The sequence below is a fragment of the Sorex fumeus genome, unplaced genomic scaffold (genome assembly GCF_029834395.1).
Source record: "Sorex fumeus unplaced genomic scaffold, SorFum_2.1 ptg000010l, whole genome shotgun sequence".
NCBI lineage: Eukaryota > Metazoa > Chordata > Mammalia > Eulipotyphla > Soricidae > Sorex > Sorex fumeus.
Genome location: NW_026606067.1, coordinates 43,728,625 through 43,748,724, shown reverse-complemented (window position 1 = coordinate 43,748,724; position 20,100 = coordinate 43,728,625). Strand labels below are relative to the sequence as shown.

Genomic DNA, 20,100 nt, shown 5'->3' with positions numbered 1-20,100 from the left:
AGAATCTGAAAACTGAGAAGTTGTTTGGTACAAGATGAAGGGCACAACTCATTAACCGAACAGAAAGCTTAACCTGCATAGTGGATTAGTACTTGAGAGTTCCCAATAGTTTAATTGAAGGTGGTAATTTTTATTGAGCAATTAAGTGAAATTGAATTTCTTTGCCTTAAGAAATTAGTCCTGTTAAATCTAGAATAATTAATGATGCTAATTGCTGATTTTATGCATATCCTGCCCTGAAGATATGTTGTATTATAATGTCTCCAACTGACCAGTTTTTCAGCCTGTGCAGCTGTAGATAAGGACAGGAAATGTTGAAGGTGGACCCTGACACAGCCAAGGAAAAGTTCAAATTCTTTTAACATGAATTTATAAAGTTAAGTTTGATATCTCAGGAAAGCAGATGTTTTGGTGATTTTTTTTCAAGGAATCGTATCTTTCATTTGAGGGCCTAGTAGGGAACAAGTAAATGAAAACATTTCAAGAAATTCCATTTTTCTTGCTGACCGGAGGCTAAAACACCTTGAACTCTTTCTTCTAGTCTACCTTAGTGCTGATATGATTCCTGAAAATGTTTACTAAATGAATTTTAGAGACCTGTAAAACCAAGAAATAAAAATGAAGAGATCAAATTTCTCAGTGTCATAATAACATTGATTAATAACAGCTAAGGTGTTAATAGGTAATATGTATCAGAAACTTGATTTGTGCTAAGCACAGTGCCAACAGAATATATTAATTCATTTTAACTCACGCAATCCAATGACTGATGTTCTATTACAATCTACATTTCTGCTAAGGACAGAGAAGCTCTGAAAAATTAAATAACAGGCAATATGCAAACTGGGATTCTAACCAAGGACTTCAGGGCTACGAGAAGCTGGTGTTCCAAGATTCCATTATATGTCATATTTAAATAATGAGATTTTCTTAATGATTAAATTAGCATTTATTTAAGTTCAAACCCAAGTCTACTTCTTATTTAGGAAGTGAAAATCCAAAATGCCCACACTGTCTATAGAGTGAAGAAAAATCTTTCCTTTAGATCATTTCTTTAAAATAATTCTTTTTATTACTGGGAGCCTTTAACAAGTTAAAGCTTGTTAATATGACATTCTACTTATCAGAATTCACCTGGAGTTGAAGAGAGTACAATTTGATAACTTTATTAGTGTTTTTGACCTTGAGCAATTTGATTAACTTACTACTTCACTCTTTAGTTTTCTTATCTACTCAATGGAAAGCATAATATCTACTGTTCAGGCATGCTGTGATGATTGAAAGACAGTACCAATAAGAAAATTATCACTTTTAAAAGATTCTCCTTGGTGCTAAGTACCCTACTGGGGCACTTGGCATGCATTAATTTTAATGTTCAATCCAAAGAGTGAATGAAGTGGAATGTTTGGGTGGAAGTGGTAACTAACCTGTGAGTCTGGATGGAATGTGGGACAGGAGCTTTTGTACACAGGGCATGTGGGTCACTGTGAGGATCTAACTTTTATCTCTTGTTGGATGAGAAAACATTGGAGAATTTTAAACTCTGATTGATTCTCAATTTTGAAAAGACCACTGATGTTAGGAGGTAGTAACTTAAGCAAACAACAAACAAACAAACACTGTCCTCCCATTGTTCATCAATTTGCTCGAGCAGGCCCAGTAACGTCTCCATTTTGAGACTTGTTGTTACTGTGTTTGGCATATCGAATACATCACGGGTAGCTTGCCAGGCTTTGCCGTGCAGGTGAGATACTCTTGGTAGCTTGCCGAGCTCTCCGAGAGGGGCGGAGGAATTGAACCCGGCTCGGCCAGGCTGGCTATACTCAAGGCAAATGCCCTACCGCTGTGCTATTGCTCTGTAACATAAGCAGGAGATCAAAATGATGAAAATCTAAGAGTGGTTGGTAACTTGCTCAAATTGATAGCAGTAGGAATACTAATTAAATTCTAGATGCAGCTTGAAAACAGAGACAATAAGTTCTATTGTCTAAAGTTTTTTGTGAAGGAAAGAGGAAGTTCAAAGACTTCAAGATTCCTCTTCTGAGAAATTAGAATAATAATAGAATAATGGGGAAATTTTTGCGTGGTAATTCAGAAATTGGATCTTGGACGTCCAGGGGTGGTGGTTTACATCCAGCAGGTCTCAGGGCTTATGCCTGACTCCCCACTCAGGGATCACTCCTGGTGGTGAGCAGGGACAACATGAGGTGTCAGGGATTAAATCCAGGGCAACTGCACGCAAGGACAAGCTCCCTACCAACTGTACTATCTCTTCAAACCATGATTTTGAACATTTTAGGCATGAGATGTTCACAATAAAATCCAGTGTAAATTCTATGTGTATAGTTGAACATATAGTAGGTAGGTTAGATAAACAATCCAAATTATGGATTAGAATCTGTAAACTGTCACACATAGACCTTGAGATCTGATGGGCCTTATTTAGTTACTAAATATAGAAAAGGACTTTAATAAGAAGAAAGGAGAAGAAATTTAAGAAGAATTTAAAATGGAGTGATGGAATATTCCAATATATAAAGATTTCAGAGGTAGTGAGGAACCTGAAAAGGAGACAGGAAGTCTTCTGCAATAAGAATTACACATATACACGCATATGTACATGCACACACATGCGTAATCTCTCTCATTCTCTCTTTCACACACACACACACATCACACTCACACATTTTCAAGGAAAATTGAGTTAAGATTAAGAAATAGGAGCCAGGTTCTTAGACTCTGATCCTAATTTCTTTTTTATGGCATACTAAGAAATTGAAGGAAGAAGGCCATTAAAAGAAAATAGCACTTCTTGCTTGGAACAAACATGACTTTTGAATTTAGGATAAAGACGTAGTGGCTACTATAAAATATTAAAAAATTTGAAAATGTTGGCATCATTGTTTGAAAAGATGTAGATAGATTTTGAAAATATCTGTCATCTTGTGATTATTAATATACTGCATGCCCTTTGAAAAATTTAGCAAATAAAAGGGAATTCACAAAATGCACCAATAATATCACACTAAAATATCCTAACTCATATGTTAACTAAGACTAGACTCTGTATATATAATTTTGGCCAATTTGTTTTATAGAATAGCAAGAATATAGTTGGAGAATTAGATTTTTATCACAGTTTAATGAAAGGAGAGAGATGGCTAAAAAGATGATTATCTTAGTTTGAAGACTGTCTGGTCCTCTAAATACCGATGAAACAGAATGATAACTGTTAGAATATATGAAAAAGAAAAAACAAGGGTGACTCTAAACTTGATGCTCTGTTCTCAGTGAGACAATGGTCATGTTCCTTATAGGTACTGAAAATAAGGCTGACTGAAACTTTGTTTATTATTACGTACATATATATTTTTTATTTCATGGTGAGTTCTAGACTGGCTTTTTGCAAAGCTAAATAACTGTTGATTTGTCTTTACTAGATGTAGCTGAAACTAAATCTGAAATTCTTTGGTTAATATCTACCAATGTAAACAAGTAAGGAAACTAATTTGTGACTCAAAGTACAATGTTTTGACTAATTTATTTAATTTGCTTTCTCCAGTTAACAAAGAATAACAATTATTTTCTCGATCTTATGTTTTGTTGTTGTTGTTGAGGGTGGTCCAATCTAAGCATATATACAATCAAGATTTAATACAAAAACTTTTGAGTAAGTCTATAAAACTTCTAAATGCCATTTTAAAAATAATTTTAAAAACCCTATACAGGGTTCTGAACAGGACCACAGCAAAATAACTTCCTCTCTTGACTACTCTTTCATGGTACAATGCTCTAAAATAAATGTCTGATGCAGTTAGGTTTAGAATATATTGATAAAACCAGAGCTAGTGAATGTCTTTTTCAAATAAATGAAATTAATGAAAGCAATAGAAAAAATAATCAGCTATAAAACATAGTTGTAAGATCTACATGCACACAAAGTTGTTCATGTGTATAGAAGTTTCTGTATATGTATTTTAAGCTTTTTGTAAAGTGGGATCTTGATTGATGAAATCAATTGGATAGAGAATGGGTCTTTACAAGGTCAAGGTCACCAATCCTACTGACCACATGGAAATAGAAAACTATTTCATAGCCATCAGCTGCATTAAAAAAATCTAAGTTATTTTGTGCCCATGTACTCTCGGTCACATACAATTTAGTCAAGAGAATTTGGCGTGTTCAATAATATTCATTATACATTAGAAAGAAAACAAAAACACAACGAAAAGCACACATGCCACAGAGTACAAGGCAATGATTTCAACTTTGTACGCAAATGTCAGTATGTAAACAGACGCTGACCATTGTACAAACTCAGTTGCATCAGAGAAAAGAAAAGGCCCCATTTAGGGTTAATTCTGACTTTTAGCTAGAAACAAAATTATTATATTTTGATATTAGTTTTTAGTTAATAATGCACTAATATGGAAGTTTTAGGTGCATTTGAAGAATATTATATTCCTTCATAAATTGACAATTACGCTACATGCTTTGCCAGTCATAACCAACAAATGCATCAGTTCCTTAAATTCTAAATCAACGTCTCAGAATTTGCAAAGTACCACACCAAAATAATGCGAGCAGCCCAGAGGAAGTCAATCACTTCTGTCAGTTCACACTGAGGGTCATAGGCAATGACAAACATTGAAACTTGCACTGTAGACCAAGTTGGGGAAACATTCGTTTCTGATCATTGTGTTTTACCTTTAGAAAGCTCAATCCGTGATATTTTGACATTCCCCTTTCTCATCGAGCTATACTGATCCCCTAATAAAGTACAAAGCAGTAGAAGTTATTCTGCAAATCCACTTATTATCCACTGGGCTTTGACACTCAACTGCCCCTCACATCTTTCACAGAGAACTGTGCTTTTATGTAGTTCATTAAAATAAAAAGGAAAAGGGGGTGAAAACGGGGAAATGCAAGCCCATCATCTTAAGGAATCACCATTTCCATTTGCAGCTCTGGTATTTGTATAAAAGCAAGAGCAGAATCAGAGAGAAAACCCCTTCTTAGAGTCTAAAACTCTTGCTGTGCAAACACACTGATACACAGAGTGTAGATTAGCCCCTTAGTGTGAAAAATAGATAAAGGCACCGCCAATTTTTTAACAGTAAATGAAATATGAAGTAGTTAAAGCGAACTCATATTTAATTCATTGTTTAAAAATCCATGCTCCCTTTCAACCCCCACCTCCCTTAAAAATGAAAACTCTGCCTGTCAAACCATATTTGACCACGGGCATGGGATTTTCATCTAACAGGTTTCAAGTCTCCCAGCGAGCTTTCTCTTCCTGATTCTCTTTAGTCCTTGGTACCTCCCACCCCCCAAAGTGTTCCCTCAGCCTGACCACCCTCGAGACAGACCAGCTGCATCACACACAGAGAAGAAGCAAACTGCTTTCTCCATGACCTCTAAGCATTCTGCTCCACGGGAAAAGCAACGTGGCATGTGCACACTCGGCCGGCAGTCTACCAGCCCGGGCTTGGTTCGTCCTCGAGGCGTTTCCAGCACAAAACAATACTGGGCACTGTGTTTGGCTCGAAGCAGCCGCTCCGTCTCCCACTCCTCGCGCTCCCTTGGGCTTCTTGCTCCGCACCTGGCGGCGATTCTTTCACCACCCTCGCAGCCCAAGGCAAACAAAAAGCAGCAACCAGCAACAGATCCCTTTGTTTCCCATGCAAATCCTACCTCTGGCAGGTCTCACATCTTCCTCAAAAGCCAGGCTCAATCTTTGAGGACAGCGGTCCTGTGCGGTCCTGCGAATCGCCGCCGGTGAGCATCCTCACTCTGGTACCTCGCGCCTTCCTGGACCGCTCCTGCCACGACCCTTGCTATAACTCAGAGCGCTGGTCCTCCCTGCTCAAAATGTCTGAAAGAGTTTGGAAGGACAATGGGAGGGACAGGCACCCCCGGCAGCCGTGCTGGGAATGAGTTCTCCCAAGCCCCGCTTGGTACTGTGTTCGTTCGGAGCGCGCAGGAGGTGGGATTGATTAGCCTCTGGCAGGCATGCTGCTTCTGTTTTTATTAAATACTGTAATAGGCTGTCTGCTAGCGGTGCTGTGATAGGTCCAGCATCAAGTCCCCACTGCTTTCAGATTCTCCTATGGAAAAGGGTCAGGGAGCAGCTCCCACTCCCTTGCAAGTGAACCCAGACCCACACTGCTGGGACTGCTGGGTCGGGTTTCTGACTCCTCCAGCTGCAGAAGGGAAGAATTCCTCCTGTCAATAGGTGCTTTCCCAGGGGAGGTGAAGGGGGAGAAAGACGCGCTAGGATTTCCCAGGGATTCTTTCATCTCTAGCAAGCCACTCCTGCTCTTCCCAGTTGGAAGAATGCATGCTGTCTAGAGTTGGTTAAAGAAAATCCAGTCTAATCGGAAACCTCCTGCTCTTTGTTGAATCCTATTCTGGAAATGCACACGTCTGCAACAACAACAAAAAATCTCCAGTTATGTATCAGGCTGACTGCATGGATCAATGAGTCCATTCATTGTGGGACAGATGTGGACTCCCAAAACTTTGACTTCCACTCGGAGGCAATCATATGCCCTGCACTCACGTTAAAAAAAAGGAAAGACTGAAGGGTGAGACTGAGGGAGGGGATGTGCAGAATTCACTTTGAACAGATACCATCGTGAGCTATGAAAGGGGGACTTGGAGCCCTGGGTCAGAGATGAGGCTGGAATGCGACACTGAAAAGTTCCAGGTGCTTTCGCAATTGTAAAGGCAGTACATTGAAAAGTCCGAAGTGCTTTTACAATTGTAAAGGAAGTAGAGAAAAAGTTATTGGTAGCTCAAGGTAACCCCCAAAAGTTATGTTCTTGCTACCACGCTTTTCTTACTCTCTTCTTACTCCCTTTCTTACTCCTTTTCTTACTCCCTTCCTGCTTCCCCAGGAGCAAGAGTTAGTGGTTACCATGGAAACTAAGTGGCCTGCTTCAGGGAGGGCCTTAGGGAGAGCAGATGGAATATGAACGGGATTGTACTAAACTGGTCTACTGAATTGAATAAGAGATGATTAACACGCAAAACACTACAACAAAACCGAAATGTTAAAGAAAATGCTTATAAACCACCAGTGCTAAATTACGGGTCATTTTACTATCCAGAAATACTATTATGATCTAAGCATCCATTACTTGATTACAGGCAAAAACTGAGTATTTGAATTGCTCAGATGGCTGATAAAAGATCTGCACTCTTCTTCCGTCCTTCCCTCTACCTTTCTCGTTCCTTCTTCCTCTCCATTTTCCCCCACCCCTCCCCACCCCCAAATTCCTTGTTGGTATGAATATGCTCTGATTGTATGTGAATTTTGTTACTTGATTGGTCACAATTTTTCTTAGGAATAAAGTGTGATTTAGTGAAAAAAATCTTAGATTACAGACTATTTAATTTTGTTTCATTCTAACTGAGTGCCCTATGGTGGCTTCCTTGAGGCAAAACCAAATTTGAGTGGAGGCAAATAGAATATTCTGTAATTTAAATTTTATAAAATTTGCTCCCTTTATGTTGGTAGGAAAAAGAGAAGATGTTTTCAAATTTTCGGTTCTTCAAATAGAAAAGAAACGACTGTTAAGTGTCCAAAACCTTTCGCTAACTTTATGATTATCTAAGAGAAACTATATTTTCCAGAGTAATTAAATTTTCACAGTTTAAATAGTCTGGGGAATCCAAAATTATTGTAGTTAGTACCTCAGTCTCACAGTTTGTAATTGGAATAACTGACACCACTGAAGTGAGAATGCAAGAATTCCAAAATGAAGTTGTTGGGAAGTACTTTTATAGGATTTTATGAAATCTCAATTTTTATAGGCAAGTGTGTAATCTAAAACTTTGTCATGAAAGGATTATTTCAGGAGAAAAAAGAACTTACAATTTTCCCATTTTTAAACAATGGGAAAATAGCATTTTAATTTAGACATTCAAAATCAATTTTTTAAAGGTAAGGACTGTAAAATGATAAACAAAACACTATTAATAACTCTCTATGTGACTTAGAAAAGTGGGGATTACTTCATTGATAGCCCCTGTGAATTCTCATGTGATTCAGTTGAAAACTGCTGCTAACAATCAAGAATTAAACAAAGAAGAAAAAAAGAGCTTCCTAATTTGCATCAGAGGAAGAAATCAAGCTAATAGAAATAAGTCAGAAAAATACCCCTTCACACTTTTCCTTACTGCTCTACCCACGTCCGTTAGAAGTCATCACTGTGATTGAGATCTTGACCCTGGGATGAAGTTAGAATGTAGGGGGTTTGCCTTGCATGAGGCCGACCCGGGTTCGATTCCTCCACCCCTCTCGGAGAGCCCGGCAAGTTACTGAGCGTATCCTGCCCACATGGCAGAGCCTGGAGGACTACCCATGGTGTGTTCGATATGCCAACAACAGTAACAAGTCTCACCATGGAGATGTTACTGGTGCCCACTCCAGCAAATCCATAAACAAGGGGGAGGACAGTGCTACAGTGCATAGATAGAGATGGTTAGTGATGATGTTTTGGGGACCTCTGAACTAGTGGAGCAAAGGCTAAGTGGCTACCGGAAGAGGCAGGAGTTAGATGGGAGTGGGGGGAGGGATGGTGGATGGTTTGTTGAGTAATGGTGGAAGAACAAGCAAAGAGGAAGAGAAACTGAAAAGAAAAAGTGAAGAAAAAATTGAGCGAAGAAGGAAGAGTTTCTTAAGCAGGACTGGTATTTGAAGAAGGTGCAGTCTTTGTTTTGTTTTGGGACCACATCCAGTGATGCTTAGGGATCACTCCTGGCTCTGCAACTCAGGAGTTACTTCTGGCGGCAGCTGGGGGATCACAAATGGATACTGGGGATCAAATCCTATTTGGGCCACTTGAAAGGCAAATGCCCTAATCACTATACGATTTCTCCAGCCCCAGAAGGAGCAGTCTTTGAAATAAGGAGACCTGTTTTTGAAACTTGATTCTATTAGCCTGTTAGACTTATATAAAATGTAGAAGAAAAAATGAGGATTGTAAACTGCAGTGATAATGAAACAAGGTACATGACAAAGGAAAAGTTGTAACCAGAGACACCAAAATAAAAGTCCTTTGTTACAGAACAGGAGAAAACAGAGAAAAGAGAGAGAAGAGGTAGTAAAGGACACAATAAGAAACAGAGAGTAGAGTAGAGAAAGTATGATGACCTGCAGGTATGGCTAGGAAAGAGAGAAAGAGGTGAGAGAAGAATTTCTCCTATTAACTTATTTGAGAATTTATTGTTTTTATTTTTTTTTCAATTACATTCCAATACCTGTAGCTATGGCATCCTCCCCTCTAATGAAGTTTTAGATCATTGTCTTTAGAGCTCAAACTTTCCTCAATAGTAGAGGGACTTATGTAGAACTTGTTGAATGTATTCTACCATTTTGGAAACAGCTGATTTTAGAATTGAATAGAGTAGTTCTTAGCATTGCATTTGGGGTTGGGTCCTTGGAGAATGAAGTTTGGAGCAGCAGAAGGCAGACGTGAAGTGGAATTTCAGAACTTTGTTATCAAATACATTCCACAAAAGTACTGTGTGCCTCTTTAACTTGATAAAATTTTCAACAGCATCTGCAATCTGAGGGCACTTTTAAAAAACCTTATTCTGGAAAGAATTTGTGTAATGTTAACAAATATTAAACTGAAAAATAGTGTCTGGTGAGAGTGATGCGATCACATATGCAGAGAATTTGCAGTTTACATGCACAGTCTGCGAGTTAAACTGCTTAATGAATGGAACGATGAATGCATAATTTCATTATGAGTCATCACTATTAAAATGAAAATTTGATAGATACATAACCAGAAAGTGTAGCTATCTGTTACGGATACAAGTGCTAATTATATTTTGCAATATATAATTTATGTTACAAATAATGCAGAAAGCAACTTTTTTTTAACCATGTTGTGACATTTTTTCTAGGAACAGAGGAAAAGTTAGAAGCGGCTTCCTTCCTGTTATTTTTCTGTGAATGTGCTAGCTGACTCATTCATCAGTGAGCTTTAGTCCCAGTTTAGATTCACAAAATAGGCGTTCTCTTGTGTCAACGTTAAGTCTTGGGTGGACAAAGTAATTAGAAGCAAACAGTTGAAGAACATCTGACATTTTAAAAGCACAGTGTTTGATTTCCAAGACAGAATGACATGCCTTTTATTGATCTACATCATTCTTTTTATAAAGCCTTTCTTCCTGCTTAAAAAAACTTCTCTGGGGGAACACCAAATAAAGGGTGTTGGGAGGATCCTCCCAGGATGGGAGAAGCATGCTGAAAGTAGCCTATAGACCAAACATGATCGTCACCCATTGCCCCTTTTGCAAACCACAACACCCAATAAGAGAGAGAACAAAAGGGAATGCCCTGCCACAGAGGCAGGGTGGGATGGGGGGAATGGGGGATGGGAGGGATAGTGGGATCCGTGGTGGTAGGAAATGGGCACTGGTGGAGGGATGGGTATTGGATCACTGTATAATTGAAACCCAAGCACAAAAATTTGTAAGTCTACAACTGTACCTTATGATGTCTCACTAATAAAAATTAAAAAAAACTTCTCTGATAAAATGAAAATTTCTCAAACTTTACATGATATAGTATGTTCATAGATATCTTACTTAATGATCAGAACAAAGTTAGTGGGAAGCAGGGAAAACTAGCATTTGTTTCACTTTCTATCTAGAGAAATCAAGCACTGGGGAAGTAAATGATCCCCCCTCCCCAAGATTACATAACCTGGGATAAGAGCAATAGTGCAGAGTGTAAGGCACTTAAGGCCTTGCAAACGGTCAACCCAGGTTCCCCGCTTCCCTTACAGTCCCCTGAGCCCCGCCAAGAGTGATTCCTGAGTGGAGCCAAGAACAACCCCTGAGCATCAAGAGGTATGGCCCAAACCAAACCAAAACGATTCACAATCTGTGTCTTAATTTATTATCACAATTTATTATAAAAGGGGTATTTTTCTGAGGCTTTTATTTCACAAAACTTTACTTTGGCTCCTAATACTTCTACAACTATCCAGAAATATAAGAATTAGAAGATTTTTTTAACTGTAAGAGAAAAATTATTGGCATTTCTTTCTTTTTCATCTAACTATATTCACGATATATTTCTTCCCCTTTGTTTCATGCTTCTTTGTGGCTTTAAGGTGGTGGGCAAAACTTTAAAAAAGATAAGCTATAGATTTTCACAGTACATTTTGTTATTTAACACAGCACAATTCCATACTTATGAAGAGTAAACAGCATATGAAGACCCTCTGCTCAAGAAAAAAAAATCTATCTAGTGACACCAATATTTGGATCATTTTATTTGGTTTATGGGTTTTATTTTTGTTTATTTCAAAAGCAATCATGAGAGAAAGTCCTAAAGGACCATTCTTCTACCTCTGCCCCCATATTGTTAACAGTTAATTCTGTCTGCAAGTTTCAGGCAATCAATTACAATTCCATACCTGTGTGATTAGAATGGGAGAAGGAGTTAGATGATAATATATGTGTTGATTAAGTCATCTAGATTTTCAGAACAGTGGAAATATCTACCCTACCACTGAACCAGAGTGATACCTACTATTGAACACAGAGATAGATGCCTGATTATTCCCTTCACTTCAAGATGCTGTGAGAAACTTTCTGAAGCCATCATCCTTTGGCTGAGACATTGCATTTGTCAGATAGCTTATTGAGGCTGAATTTCCATTCTTTTGAAGCCTGTCAGAGTATTAGACATAAATCAACTTTAAAATAAAACATGAAATAGATCATTGAGAGTTGTTGGAGTTTTATTTCATTTGTATTCTCCTACTTTTTAGGGCAGCCTACCTGCAATCTCCCTTTTTCAACAGGAAACCCATATATACCAATAAGGCATGCCAGGCAAAATGTATATACATACAATCAATGAGACTATGATTATTTTAATTGCCCTAGTTATGATTATTTTAACTGATGATATTGCAGTAAGATGTACCCCTCCAAGAAATACAGTATTAGGTACAGTGCTTGATGCTTTCAATATAAGTTAAATGGAAGACATTTGTCTTAAAAACAAAGCAACACAAAATAAATAATCCCTGGAATGTAGAAGTCTCTAAGGTTGCATTCAAAGGACAAGGATTCGGATGCATGTTGGTATTTATATTTACCGTACATTTAATAACTCAAAATTGATTATTAAGGCAGGAAACGAACTATTTGATAAAAATAATTTAATCATAAGTCTGTTATAAAAGATCCTGTTTTATGAATTTATAATAAAATTCTAATAAATCTTTTGACTTTGGTAGCTAGAAAAATTTTCAGGTTATTCAATGCTAGACATCTAAGAAAACCTTAATAAATGTCTCTACATTTTATAAGTTAGACATGTCAACATTCCCTATTTCCCCCCATAAAATTAATTGCTGCTTAATTTTTATTACAGAAGTGACACATGCTCACAAATTGAAAAATAGATAATATAAACTAAGATCTTCTGTGGTCCACAACCCACAGATAACTTTTATTAATTAACATAGAAAAATAAATATTTTGTTCCTATCTGTCTCAAATATTTTCCTAACATTATGAGACATTTTCCTGTTATTTTGTATGTTTTAAATATTTTTAAATTGATGTGCAATGTTTTGTCATATGGCTCTATGACAAAACCACAGTTAAAGAAATCATTGCTGAAAAATTCCTAGAGCTGGAGAATGCGGGTATCCATGTTTAAGGAGCCCGAATCGTGCCAGCTAAAAGAGACCCTGACAAAAAAACCCCAACACACATCACAGTCAGAATGATGGATGCCATGGATAGAGACACAATACTGCAAGCAGCAAGGTCAAAGAGGGAAACCACATACATAGGATCACCCCTTAGATTCACAGCAGACCTATCAGAAGAAACCCTCCAAGCCCGAAGGCAATGGTGGGATATAGTGAAAATACTCAATGAAGTGAATGCTTCACCAAGAATACTTTATTCGGCTAAACTCTCACTCAAACTCGATGGAACAATACACTATTTTGTGGATAAATAACAGCTCAGGAACTTCATAGAGTCAAAACCAAATTTAAAAGAAGGAAGAAAGGGGCTACGGTAAGACAAGAAAAAGCCTTACAAGTACAACAAACCCCTACAGAAAGATGGCACAAAACCCCCTGACAATAATCTCTCTCAATGTCAACGGTCTAAATGCACCAAATAAGAGACACAGAGTGGCAAAATGGATTCAGACACTGAATCCAATCCATAATCAAAGAATATATATAGAAGGAAGAAATCACAATTCTAAACATATATGCTTCCAATGAGGGACCAGCTAAATGCCTAGAACAATTGCTAATAGATTTTAAGGAGGACATTGTTAGCAACACAATAGTAGTTGGAGAATTCAACACCACCTTGTCATATGGCTCTTCCCTAATTTATAACAGAAATAACCATTGTTAAACACAGAAGTCATAGCCATAAAATTTGGCTGAGTCTTTCTTTTTTTAAACAAAAGTCAGGGTTGGAGTGATAGCACAGCGGGTAGGGCGTTTGCCTTGCATGTGATCGACTGGCCGACCCAGGTTCGATTCCTCCGCCCCTCTCAGAGAGCCCTGCAAGTCTACCGAGATTATCTCGCCCTCACGGCAAAGCCTGGCAAGCTACCCTTGATGTATTCAATATGCCAAACACAGTAATAAGTGTCACAATGGTGACGTTACTGGGCCCGCTCGAGCAAATTGATGAACAATGGGAGGACAGTGACAGTGACAGTGACAAAAGTCATTGTCTCTCTCTCTCTCTCTGATTATATTTGCCAGGGATATATTTTTCATATCCAGGTCGTTGACTGAAATGTCTGAACACTCTAAAGGTGCTTGATATGCATTGTTGAGTTGCTCTCTTGAAGAGTTACACCCTCTTTACAGTTCTGCTACCGGTCCTCTATTGGGTGTGAGCCTGCCCATGGCAGAGAGACATTGTGCCAGCAAGAGGATGCTCTGTTTCTCTCTCTCACACACAGAGGCTTATTTCACTTTCTTCATCCTGTAAGTTGAAGAAGTCAGGTGTCACATAACAAGGCGGGAGAGAAAGAAAGCATAGAAAGAAGTATAGAAGTGTTGGAAGTCTTATTTCAGTGTTTGAAATGGAAATTTTTTTATCTTCTTTTTGAGGTATGGAAGGTGAAGAGCTAGTGCTAGGTCTGCATTTATGTTGTTCTCTTTGCTCAGAGCAGGAGCGGAAGAAAATTCCTCCCCAACTTAGTCCTCTGAAACATGATCTGTTCGTTTTCACTAGCATTACACAAATGCACAGGCAAAATCTAGTGTGTCTTTCAAGGAAATACATTTGCTAAAAGATTCGAACAGAGTTTTATTTTTTTCCTATTTTTTTTTTGTTTGGAGCACATGCATTAAACGAAATTGCTTTTCACATCATTAACCCTGTATATTTTCAGGTATGTTCAATAAACAACATTTTTGTGAACTGGAAGTCACTTAGAAATATGGAACATTTTTGTCTACGGAGAACTTGTATTATGTGTTAAAATTAACAAAGGACATGTTCTCACATGTCCTCTGAGAACCAGCTAATGCAGAAAGGTGGGTTCTACAATTTCTTGGAAAGTTAGAAGACACCAGTGCTGCTTATAACATGAATAAAGAATTTGCTGGCTACCTATGGTTCAGTAATTTTTATATTGTAGCACTGTAGCACTGTCCTCCCGTTGTTCATCAATTTGCTAGAGCGGGCACCAATAACATCTCACAACAAACTATGAGACGTTGTTACTGTTTTTGGCATATCGACTACTTCACAGGGAGCTTGCCAGGCTTTGCCATGCTGTCGAGATATTCTCAGTAGCTTTCCAGGCTCTCCAAGAGGGGAGGAGGAATCAAACCTGGGTCAGCTGTGTGCAAGGCAAATGCCTTACCCACTGTGCTATCGCTTCAGTCTCATAATATTTATATTACACGCACAAATTTCCCACATACAAATCAGGTTAACATCCTGCAAAAAATACACTTAATCAAATGTCATTTTACCCAGGAGTTTATGTTTTAATTTTTTTCCAGTAAAATAATTCAAATAGTGTGTGTGATTTTTAGTGCCGTTCATAGTTTTTACTTTAAAAGTATATTATGCCTAAAATTGTATTTTTACTGAAACAGTACGCTGTTTAAAGATTTTAAAAAATATGTATTATAGGTATCCTACTTGGATGAGCTCAGATGCCACCTGGACCAAAACTAGGGGAAACCTAGATTAAAAGTGACAGTACAGACATTCCTAAAGATCGCCACAAAATATTTGGTAGCACAAGAAGATGCATTGCAGAGGTACAACAAGTAAATATGTAATGAGAAACAGAAGACAAGGAAAAATGGTAGGATATACTCAAATGTTTACTTGAAATATAGATATTTTTATTTTAGAGGTGGAAAATGACTGGTTTTACTCAAAGAAAGAAACTGAATAGGCACTCCATAAAGCCTCCACTACCTAGGAGAAAGCTTTAACATGACTTAACATACAATTTTGAATTAAAAAGTTCGTAATTTTATCAACTAAAAAATGTCACTTAGACTTGATATAATTTATTGCATGTTAAAAATCTAACAAACCAATCAAAAGTGTTTGACCTTATTATAAACTTTGAACTTTGAACCTTTCCATTGCCTTTGGAGAATTTCATAGACTAGAAAATAGTGTGGTAAAATCTGTGGACAGGAGTAGATGATGACTGAAAATTAGAGGGGAAAGAACAATACAATGCATAGCTCTTGATTAAGAGTTTTATTATCCCCTGCTAGAAAATTGCCTCAATATGTAGAGAAAAAAATGTAAAAAAAATGACATCTTCTAAATTTATGATGGTCTGTAAAATTTCTTTTGCCCTCTGCCTGCCCGAGCTGGAGCTGCACACTCTCCTTTCATCCAGGTGGGCAAGTGGAGGATTACACATTAAAGGATCTTCACGGGCTCTTTGGGCGTCTCTCTCTCACCGCCCATGTTCAGTGCTCTCCAACTGCTTCTTCACCAAGGACGGCTGGTGCCTTGGACGGACGAAGGAAGAACGAGGGCCAAGCTGGTTGCTGATTAGTTGCCGTTTATTCTATCTCTCATCTCTCCCAGCTCTCTCTAAACCTCTCAAACTCACTCTACAACTCTCTCCGAGACTCCTCTCCAATCTTGCCAGCCACTCTTACTCTCAGCTCTCAGCCTTCTCTCCAACTCACAACCTTCTCTAACTCTGTGTCTCTTCTTGTCTCTGTCTCTCTCTTCCTCAATCTTCTCTGTCTCACTGAACTCTGTCTCACTCAATCTACTCCTCTTTCTGTCTCTGTGTCTCCTTCTCTCTTCTCCCTTTCTCTCCTCGCAGCCACTCTTTTTCTTCTCTTTCACCAAGCCCCCCCACCCCCCCAACCAAACCTCCCCATGGGAAGTGCAATCAAATGTTTTGCCAGTCTTCTTGACCACCTGCAGCCCACAAGGGCAAAACAGCCCTTAAAGTGCGTTTCTCCTCTCCTTAGGCCTGCAACTTGATTAACATCTTTAATTCTCCTTCCTAATATTTACCATTCTGTATGGATACAGTAATAGACACTTTTAGGCTTGTAGGGTGACTCTCCTGAGGACATCTCACTAAGACTCAGTCTACAGTGCTTAGGCTGGGTTAATCATTCCTAACCCCAGCAGGGTCCAAGTCTAGTTATTACTTTTGGATCATGACAGAATTTGTCCATTACCAAGCTCTTAACTTATAGTTAAGCATTAGGGCACTTTGGCTAGGACCATTTCAATGCCAAGGTAGCTAGTTCACTGCTTGCCCTCGGTCCACCGGGAATCTAGGAAGTAAGGGCAACTGAGGCTTAAGTCGAGAGAGCAGGCACCCAGGAGGTAATATTATCTGGAGTCAATCAACTCCCAAACCACAGGCTTGTCTTTTTAACTGTCTTCCTGTATTCATACAAAAAGCAATTGCTCAGAAATAGCTACCAGGCAAAGGACAGTAAGGAGAAGAGAAAAACAATATTTACAAATCAGAGTCTGATCAGAAGAGAAAGGTAATTGACAGGTAGGGGGCAATCAACAAACACAAGCTCCCGACAGCCAGGGAGGAAGGGCAAGCCAATGTTATCCTACAATGGTCCTAGAATTGTAGAATAGAAAAATTATTTGCCTGCATGTGGTAGTTTTGCCTGTCTGAATGAGGAAGAGAAAGCATAGGCAAAAATTATGTTACAAAATCTGTGCAGTAAAAAGATGGATAATAAGCCTAAGCTTTCTCTTCATGATAAAATGGATATTAATATTTGTTCATTTTCAGTTTGTATGTTTTGCGTTGTCAATGAACATGTAATGTATTAATTTTCAAACTACTTAAGGTATAAAAAAATAAAAAGGAATTATTTAGTAAATAAAAGTAAAGGCCCTCCCATTGATCATCAATTTGCTCGAGCAGGCCCAGTAACGTCTCCATTGGAGACTTTGTTGTTACTGTGTCTGGCATATCGAATACTTTCGGTAGCTTGCCGGGCTCTCTGAGAGGGGTGGAGGAATCGAACTCGGGTCGGCCATGTTGGCCGCGTGTAAGGCGAATGCCCTACCCGCTGTGCTAAATAATTAATACTTTAATGAAAGCAATAGCAATATGTGTAGTAACGAGATTCTAAGATTTCTGAACTTTCCTGACTTATGATGGAATTGGGCTGGAGCGATAGCACAGCGGGTAGGGCGTTCGCCTTACAAGCGGCCAACATGGCCGACCCGAGTTCAATTCCTCCGCCCCTCTCGGAGAGCCCGGCAAGCTACCGAGAGTATTCGATATGCCAGACACAGTAACAACAAAGTCTCCAATGGAGACGTTACTGGGCCCGCTCGAGCAAATCGACGATCAACGGGAGGGCCTTTACCTTTACCTTTATGATGGAATTACAATTCAATAAAAATCTCCTAAATTAAAAATATATCAAAATTTAATTAAATGCTTTTTTTTTCTTTTTTGGTTCACCGCCAGCAATGCTTAGGGGTTACTCCTAGCTCTGCACTCAGGAATTACTCCTGGCAGTGCTTGGGGGACCATATGGGATGCTGGGGATTGAACCCTGGTCGGCTGTGTGTGAGGCAAAAGCCCTACCCGCTGTGCTATTGCTCCAGCCCCTAATTAAATGCTTTTCAATATCATAGTTCAACTTACCTTATCTTAAACATGCTCAGAACATTCACATTTGCCTAAATTTGTGCAAAATCATCTAATACAAAATCCATTTTAAAACAAAATGTTGAATATCTCATGCAACTACTGAATAGTGTATAGAAATTAAAAAACAGAATGGGCATATGGGTTTTAACTCTTACCATACACATCTGTAAATACAATGAGTAGGAAGAATATTTGAAGCATTGGGCTGAAATAATTGTTAGATGAGGGGATGTTATAGAGACACAATAATCAATTTCTCTTCTGAGGAAACTCAAGAATAGCTGCTTATATGACTGACTAGGGACTGAGTATTGATTGTAGTAATTTCACAAAGTCCAAGAGAAGACCAAATTTGTAAAATTCAGGTAATTTTACTGATGCATACTGCTTTCATATCATTACCATTTTTTAATTTAAACTTTTAAAAAATTCTTAACTCTACAGTAAGCTCAATGTCAAAAACTTCTGTTCCATTTCCATATCAAGAGATAATTCCAAGCTGTTGTGGTCTTAAGTAATATTGGATATTCCATGGAGAAAACTTGAAGAAATGGTTAAAAAAAACTGAGAGTTGACATCTGGAGATCATGGGGTAAAGATAAGAAAATAGTATATATTGGATGACTTGATTCCTGAAATCTAAGAACTTCTAGGAAATATACTTAATTTAATTTTTTTCTGTGTTAGTTTATTTTGCTTTTGGATCAAATCCAAGTTGTTCAGGACTTACTCCTGGCTCTGGGCTCAGGAATCATTCCTGGTCGGGCTCTGGGAACCTTATAAAGTGCTGGGTATTGGACTTAGGTTGGCCACATTCAAAGCAAGTATTCTACCTGCTCTAATTATCATGCTGGTTCCAAGGAATATTCATTCTTATGAAATACACGAGGAAAGAAAGCAAAATGTGGAAGTTGATTCCTTCCTGGAGGCTAGAAGGGTCTAAAATATTTGATAGTAGCAGGATTCTTCTGGGTACAAATGAGGGCTGACACTCTGCCTATCTTTACAACAAAAGTTTGTGGATGTAGAGATTACTTGCACAGAACTTCTTCCACTTACAATTTTCCAACGGTCATACCTAAGTCCCAATCAATCAATCAGGAAAATAACAAATCTATAAGGGGTGTTAACTAAGAAAAAAAATACCATCAATAACAATGAACAATAATCGGTTATTAATAATTCTATTTATCTATCATCTATCTAGTTATCTAGATACTGATCTATGAAGGACGAGAACACACAAATATTTTATTTAGTAGTGAAGATTGAAGAAGCTGAACAGCTCCCTACTAAAATAGAAGACCAAGCATGAGATATATTTTGATGACCACAGGAAAAAATATGAAAAGGCAGAAGATAAGAGATTGGAGACTCAATGCAGAAATTGAAACAGGTGAAAATATATAGGAAGGAGAAAAATTTTGAAAAGGTTCATCAGATTTTTTTAAGTACAAAGAGCTTATTTTCTCTAAGAAGAATGAAAAACAAATCATTGTCTGCAAAACTTAAAGTATTTTCTCATCATCTTCAAGTAATACTATCTCACTGTTTATAAGAATTTACTGGAAGAACCAACCAAAGGATAAAGAGAAAGCCTGGGTGTTAGTAACACTTGAAACACATTTTCACATTTGTGCAAATGAACAACTGGAGAGGGAGTAAAGCTAATCAGGAACAACCGTACTCAGGACACTGACCCTGGAAAAAGAATTCTGATAAAAATCTGTAACAGAGAAGGAGAAGATAAATTAAAAGGACTGATTGGGAAAGAAGAGGCTCAAGTATATTAGGTCTCCTACAGATGATGGAGTAGTGGGAAAGTCGGTTAGAATGTAGCTTCTTGATAGAAGAAAGAGCTGCCTGCTGTCTGTTATCTAGTGCTTTAAAAATGGTGAGGGTAGGAAGAGAATGGGTAGCCACTGATG

The 20,100-nt window shown here is 38.2% G+C and overlaps 1 protein-coding gene across 1 annotated transcript in view; it reads right to left on the bottom strand.

The window, feature by feature from the left end:
* Nucleotides 1-5,779, bottom strand: part of KCNMB2 (potassium calcium-activated channel subfamily M regulatory beta subunit 2) — a 367,680-nt gene extending 361,901 nt beyond the window's left edge. The window contains exon 1 of the mRNA XM_056110680.1: nt 5,695-5,779. The gene's annotated coding sequence lies outside the window, so the exon portion shown is untranslated. The remainder of the gene's footprint in view (nt 1-5,694) is intronic.
* Between the last annotated feature and the right edge of the window lie 14,321 nt (nt 5,780-20,100).